Below are 8,139 nucleotides of genomic sequence, written 5' to 3'. Positions count from 1 at the left end.
CATTACCATCGAAAGTTTCAAATTTTCTTTCATGTGAATCAGATTGTGCCTAAATATGAACCATCACTACAAGGTATCAGAGAATTAGTTTAATCATGTGCTACATTTATTCACAACTGAATTCTTGAAATCAGATCTCAAACACAAAGAGTGGTACAAAAGAATAGTCTTCCATAGTGCTTTAACATTAAAAAGAACTCTCTTTTACGACCTTGTTTTGCTTTTGCAAAGAGTGGCAGTTTATTACTCAAGAGAATCATAAAAAATGACTTGTGAAAATACTTTTTAACAGGCCAGATCGTTTTTTTTTTTAGCTTTGGATCCCAATAAGAACCTCATTCAAAAAGGAAAAAATGATCTGCACCCATAAAAAATTGCAAGCCTAGTTTCCTATAATCTGGACTGCTTAAGTTGCTCCAAAAGTACTTCCTCCTGCAACAATAAAGGCAATAAATTTCCATGCAGTTTGAGAGTTCTGAAAGAAACTACATATGAAGCCAACTTTTAATTGAAAGTTTGGCTGCCATTTAAAAAAGTAGAGGACTAATTAGGACTTAAATGGGTGCATAGAAAAATGTTAACAGGGTGGAATTATGGAAACAATAAGAATTTTGATTAACACTAGAAAAAAAAAGTATAATAGCAGTGACTTTTTAATAAACGATTCACACTTTAGAGTTAGATACACATACTTCTGTTGAAAATATGCAGATTCTTAGTGCTGTTAAAGCAAAAACTTGATCCCCAACTCTTTGACCTTAAGGAGAAATAATCCAAATTTAGCAATAATAATAAATAAAAAAGCATAATTATCTACTATAGTTTAAGTGGGAAGCAACCTTTTGCTGGAGATTACTGTAGACTTCTTCCCTTCCCCTTTAATCTCTTAGATAATTCCAAAAGTTGCTTCTCATATTGGTTGTGGATGGCTGCCCTCAACTCAATCTGGCCTTCAAGTTTTTTTATCTTCTTATGTAGATTTTTATGACTTTGATCTATGCCAGCTTTTGCCTTGCTCTCAAGGTTCTGTAAGTTCTCTTCTAACTTCCTCAAAGATTCATCTTTGGATTTGGATTCCTGCCTTGCTTTTTCAAGTTTTATGCAATAAAGAAATAAGTAAATAAATCAAAGTTAAAATATAACTTAATCATCATTACTGTAACTTAAAAAAGTGTGAATGGTATAGAAGAAATGTAATTATTCATCTAGCTAGAGTTATCAGACTTATGGAAGTTGCTATTCAGGGAGCTTTAAACAACAAAGTATTGTAGAAGATAGAAAAAACAGAAGCAACAAAGAAGCAATAATTCATCTAGCAACAATGAATTGAGATGAAACATTTATGGTGGCATTAATTTCCAGATGTGGTTAAGCAACAAAGAAATTGTGTTGTCTTTGATATTTCAAGGATCTTATGAAGTATTTGTTAAAAAAAAGGTGAAAGTAAAAATTGAACTATCGATAATGGACTATAAATAATGGAATTGAATTCAGAAGATGGGAATTGATGCTAAAGCTAATACCAATATGCAGAGATAGCCCATGAACAATGGATAATAGAGCAAATAAATTGGATAACATGCAACAAGAACTAACAGAGCATTGTGAATTTATAGATAAAGACACCATTTAATTTTCATTGCATAACCAATGAATCCATTTGTATTTACAACATGTAGAGTTTGGAAAGATATTAAAAAAAAATAACAAGTGAACTTACCATGATGCTCCCGTTTCTATTGAACAACCAAATGAGTAGTCTATATGAATACGATTGCCAAATCTATCCCTTGATTCTAGCAAGATCACCTGAAAAAAGAAATTGACGATATTTAGAAATTGCAGAAAGCAAGACAGAGTCTTGCCTATCTAAAGCTTTTAGTAAAGAAAAAAAGATATATTGCATTACATATGATCACCTTAAATGATGCATCATTGAGGATATGTGCAGCAGCTACTCTCGAAATACCACTACCATTATAACTGAAGCTAATGATTATAACTAAAGCTATTGAACCTTGTTGCCCCTAAATATGGGAGGCAAATGTGCCTAGTCATCATACACATGCATATCAGCACGGGAACAACTTTCTCAAGCACATATAAATTTAATAGAAGGTGAAAAGAGACATCCTGACTTAATTAGAATAAATCCTGACTTAATTATTTCAGTTAAAACTCTTTAGCTCCATCTTTTTCTCCACACAAATTAAAATTAAATAAATAAAGAAACAACTGTTAATATTGTAACTCTTTTAAGCGAGAAAAATCAATCTAGATTTTTTTTTTGACATTCAAATATACAATTGGCACCCAGAGACGAATCACATTAAATGCAAGAACAATGTTATATTTTTCATCGCAATCATGCCAATTTAAAAAAAAAAAAAAACCAATTTAATTATGATTGATCTCGACTCCTAACTAAAAGCTCATCTTTACTGCAGCAAATAATAAATCGTGTTTATTTTCCACACTAAAAGAGTAACTTGATTTAAACTATTGTAGACAACACAACATTTGACCATCAAAGTACATCTGTGAACAAAACAGCCTTGAAAGAAACAAGTTGTCAACACCTTATTGAAGTTTCATTTCCTTGAAGAACGCTTTCCAGTTGCTCAAGGAATAACTTCTTTTTTTTATTTTATTATTATTATAGGTAGGAATAACTGACAATATGTTTTTCACATGGATAGAAACAAAGCATGTTAAAAATATGAGTGAGTATTAAGACTTCCATCATAAAACTACAGACCACCAGTCAGCGTTTTATGATTTAAAACATCGTAATTGTTTTTTAAAAAAGCATTTTTACAAGTAAATATTTTTAAAAAATTAAACCAAAACAAAATCTACTCTTCCTACAATATACACGCGGAAAATTAAATTTCGACGAAGGCTCATGCCAATGATTGCCCAATACTTTATGGTCTACACAATACATGTCCTATTCACTCTAACCAAGTTTCCAAGCAGCCTATGTTCTTGGATATAAAATCAATCATTTCCAAAACCAAGGACATGCCATTTATTCCCATAGCCAATTCATACAAGAAAAATAAAAAAGTAAAGGCTCTGTGTCATTGTCTACCCAAGGTTTCATGACCCCACAATACTTACAAAAAAAAATTCTCACTGAAAATTAAAATTAAAAGAAACTAAGAAAATGAGGGTTTTAGAGGAAAATATTTGTGTAAAGATAAACCCAACGCTACAGAAAACCACGACATGCAAGGAAAAAAATCTTAATCCATTTATTAAACTATTGCATGGCATGCTTTATAATTGTGTCGTGATCCAAAGCATTTATAATTAAACAAGACATTTTTATAACCTGAAACTCTCGCTCTCCTCATGCTCTAACCCAGATTCAACACCATATATATTCACAACTAGATTCGCAACATTAGCCCCTATATGGAATAAAAATATATGAAATAACTCTCTAGATTAGGGCATTGTAAAATTTATAGAGCAACCGGTGATGGAGCAGTAATATCCGTAATACTTACAGAGCCGCTAGTGACGGAGATTTACTCCAATGGAGATCGACTAAAGGTTTTCTTTGTGTCCCTCTTGTAGACACCCTAAAAATTGAAATTATAACAAACTTAGAAAATGAGAGTCTTAGAGGCAAATAGTTGTGTAAAGATAAACCCAACGCTGCAGAAAACCACGACATGGAAGGAAAAAAAAAATCTAAACCCATTTATTAAACTGCTTTTAGTGGGAATCTGGATGTAACTTTGCACTGAGCAAAGCAATTCTCACTGAGGAGAGGCTTCAGCCATCAGGGCCTCCAACACCCTATTCAACAAAAACCAAAAATTAAACCTAGACTCAGAGATAGAAAATCATAGAACAATCCCAACCAAAAATTGACTAGAACAAATTAACACAATAAAAGGGAAAAAAAGAAACTAAGTCAGAGCTAGGCTTCTCTAGCCGTGGACTGTGGAGAGAGAGAACTACCGAAACCACCGTTCTAAGGCACAATGGAGGAGATCGAAAAGAGAAATGGCAAATCGGGCTGGAAATCGTAGAGGTTAAGGTCGGGATGACGGAAACAAAGGGAGAGAGAGGCATTGGGGCTAGGTCTCATAGCTTCCGTGGTTCGGGTTTCAACAAGACAAAGAAATCGAGGGTCGCGAGGTAAAGAGAGAAAATAGAGGGGGTCTGAGTTCAGAGAGAGCTTGAGAGGCAGATGAAGCCGAGAATGAGAGATGGATTTTTGTGGTTTAAAATTCTTTTGGAAAAAATATCACTCACACGACGTCATACCATAAGATGTAAAGATTAAAATACCATCACATAAACGGACACAAAACGTGAAAATAGAAGGATAAAAAAGACAAAACATCCAAAAAAGGACAAGATGCATGGGGGACGACAATTCTACTGTTTACTTCTATCACCACTTATATTATATAAATATATATATACTATAGATAAATAGAATAGATATATATATATATATATCTCATTATTTTAAATAATAACACAATATTAATGCAGTACGAGGTTCGTCAAATTTCGTATTCCTCTTTTATCGTTTAAAAGTGCGTGGAACAACAAAATTCTCACATTAAAGTCACCTCTGTTGAAAATTACAGCCGAATTTTTTACGGTCCTCTTCAAATTATTAGCTTTGCGTCTTTATCCATCTATTAAATATAGAGAAATGCTGCTTCTCTCGATGGGGACCGACAATGTTTTACTATTATTTTTATTTAATGATTAAGAAAGTATTTTTAATAATATTATATATATATTTTTAAAATATTAAAAAATAGATAAACTAAAGCAAAAATAGAAGAAGATAAAATACACCGTCGGGAGCCCCCATCTGTTTCTGTAGAGCTACTCTTAAATATATAATTGTTTTAAAAGCACTGACATTGAAGTAACTAAATGTCATGCCAATGAAATCTAAAATATAGCTAAGTTCTGCTTAGACCTGCATAGAACTAGCTAAAGTCCATTAGGTGAAACTCTGCTATAGTAAATGTAAAGGGAAGTCCAAACTTGGCTATTCACTATTCACAGATCAAACGCATATTTAATTTCCAAACTTTTGATTGTTTACATTCTAATATTAAGACTGACTATATGTTAATTAATAATTTAATAATTTTTGAATTATTAATTAACATATTTAATTTCTAAACTTTTGATTGTTTGCATTCTAATGTTAGCACTAATTATATATTAGTTAATAATTTAATAATTTTTAAATTATTAATTAACATATACTTAGTGTAGTGGCAAAATAAAAAACAAATTAAAAAAACTTATTACTAAACAAATAATATTATATTATTATTTTGACTTATTTTTACTTAATCTAATGTGGGGTTATATATATTTATTATTAAAAAATAATATTATATTATTATTTTGAATTATTAATCTAATGTGATGTTATATATTTGAATGGCCTTGACTTTTAGCCAAATATCTAGCTTTTGTCAAATTTTAACTTTGACTATGGCTAAACTGATGCCAATACTCTAAACCACTTTCTTTATTTTTGTTATATCAAATTATCTTAATTATTTTTAATTATTATATTTATTTAAATAATATTGAAGCCTTACAGCCTTTTATGTCTTTCACTTCTAGTAATATGTCCCACACCTTTTATTACCTTTTTTTAACGGCTGCCAAAAGACATATTATTCGATTTTCACATCGATCGTAGTAACATACAAACAACACCAGTCTTCTGTCTTTTCCTATTTTCCTCTATCATGTCATGTCTCAATCTTACCACTACAACACAATTACTTTTTAGTGACAGTTAAAAAATTATAACAGACCTTAAACTGTTACTAAAAAATATTTTCTGTGACAGTTTCTGGAAATTGTCACTAAAGATAGATGAGATTTTTTTTACATTCTAACATATGAAAAATTTACGTTCGAACGTCACATATACGTTCGAACATTGCGGCTGTTTACGTACGAACGTGAAATGTTTTGGTGCAACCGTTCGAACGTTATTAATTAACGTTCGAAAGTGAAATGTTTGCGCCAATGTTTGAATGTTAATTAATAACGTTCGAACGTTCATTGTAATTTAAATTAAATATGACTTTAATTTAAAAATTATGTGATTTTTATTGTACATAATTTGTGAATAAGTCTAAAAAATTGACTTGTATATATTTATATATACACAATTTGTAATATATAAATATATATTTATGTTTATATATATTTGAAATGTAGTGATTTAGTATTAAAGTTGAAAAATATAACATCAAAAAAGATTAATAATTGAAATTAAAAAACAACAGAAATATTCAGTAATATTTTTCTTTACAAATATTAAAAATAAAATGCAAAATTTGATAGAATGTAGTAAACAATAGTCAGATGATAATGTTGTCCGCGAAAGTCAAACTCCGTACCTCCTCAGTCAAGTATCAACCTTGTCGTTAAGGATAGTTACACGATGGGTGAGTTCGGCAACAGACGCCAATATAGCCTAGCTCGAGCGATCGATCCATCTTATGATCGATATGCGCAGTCAGCTGTGAGATGACCGCATCAACCCAAGCAGGTCGCACACCTCCTGCAGATGTACTCGGCGTATGCTGACTATTACTCCCCACATGACCTGGCTCAGGCTGCGTTGGAGGAACTAGATCCTCTACAGGGGGTGGCTGACGTCTCCTTGCCTGTCCAATGCTAAGTTAATGAGTGGTCATGTGGAGGGGGCTCATCTAATATTTAACTCGCTCCTCTGGCTGATTAAGACACCATATGGGAGATTATCCGTAGAGACGATGCTCGCCTCGTAACGGATCCTCTCAAAGATGTGTAGTGGCAAATCTATAGGATCTCCACGTGCCACTCGTATAAAAAATTGTGCCCGTAGCCGACTAAATGTGGTTTTATGTGCCACAGGATCGACATTTGTTGCAACAATAAGGTGCAACATGCGGAAGAAATGCAGCAGATGGTTCTAGTTGAAGGCGTTCTTCCGCTCGATCTGCATGCGGTCCCTCCCTATGAGGATGTAGAAATCCTCGTCTCGGTCATCATCCCGAGCATCGACGCCAGTATCCTCAGCCTTTGACTGGCCTGCATCTCTGGCTGATGCTGGCTCAAATGGGTGGCCAGTAGATGATGTAAAAGTGCATACATCCTCACGGGGTGTTGAGTGTGCAAATGTCTCAACTCCTCGACGAATCCCGAGGTGCTCACCGATGACATCTGGTGATACCTCAATGGAAACACCGCGTACAGTCACGGTGTGAGAGGATGCATCATGAGGCATGTCACACATCCCATATAGAATTCCTGAACCATTGAGGGGTATACCTTCCCCCTCAATGTGCAGATATTTCCCCAGCCTCTACTGAGGAAAACATCTCTCAGGTCCGTTTGCTACCAACAGAGTTCGTCGAATTCTTTAATGAGGACCTCTTGCTTTACCGTAACAGTACGAGCTCCGATATGAGCAGTGTCCAATGTGGCTTCTTCCCTCTCTTGTTTCCTAGTATGCAGTGGAAGGGCCATATCCTGAAAATAAAAAAGGAAAAAAAATTATTTACATTAATGCATTTTTTTGTGTTAATTTTAAGCTACTTTGCATTAGTTCGAATATAGCAAAATAAACGATCGAACGTTAAGATAAAACGTTCGGACGTTTATTTCATACGTTTGCACGTAAAATAATGTAAATAAATTTACATTCGAACGTAAAACATATACGTTCGAACGTAAAACATATACGTTTGAATGTAAAACATAGACGTTCGAACATAAGTAGTAAATAAATATTGGCTGACGTACGTTTGGACATTTATGTTATACGTTCGAACGTATTTGTTTTACATGCGAACGTAAATATGAACGTCCGAACGTCAAAGCATGAATAAAGTAGAAAATCACTACGTTCGAACGTTATAATTAAATGTCCGACCGTATGTGATTTACGTGCGAAAGTAAAATACTCAGGTTCGAACGTATGTCGTTTAATAATATTTAAAAAGTAGTATGTCCGGACATATACATTAAACGTTTAGACGTAAAATTGATGAAAATGACATCTGAATGTAAGACAATGAACATTTCAACGTAGAAGCCATAACGGCTATTTAATCGAAACTTCATACGTTCGAACGT

General features: G+C 33.1%; 1 long non-coding RNA gene across 1 annotated transcript; it reads right to left on the bottom strand.

Annotated features, from left to right (window-relative positions):
- Window positions 1–689: 689 nt before the first annotated feature.
- Window positions 690–4,071, bottom strand: LOC121254539. The gene is made up of 5 exons (XR_005938661.1): window positions 3,775–4,071; window positions 3,516–3,590; window positions 3,338–3,416; window positions 1,721–1,809; window positions 690–757 (listed from the first exon to the last, which is right to left on the bottom strand). It is a non-coding gene; the product is annotated as an uncharacterized LOC121254539 (long non-coding RNA).
- Window positions 4,072–8,139: the final 4,068 nt, after the last annotated feature.

This window comes from Juglans microcarpa x Juglans regia, chromosome 1D (genome assembly GCF_004785595.1).
Source record: "Juglans microcarpa x Juglans regia isolate MS1-56 chromosome 1D, Jm3101_v1.0, whole genome shotgun sequence".
Classification (NCBI taxonomy): Eukaryota; Viridiplantae; Streptophyta; class Magnoliopsida; order Fagales; family Juglandaceae; genus Juglans; species Juglans microcarpa x Juglans regia.
Note: the sequence above shows the minus strand (reverse complement) of the source record. Positions and strands in the feature narration are given on the sequence as shown.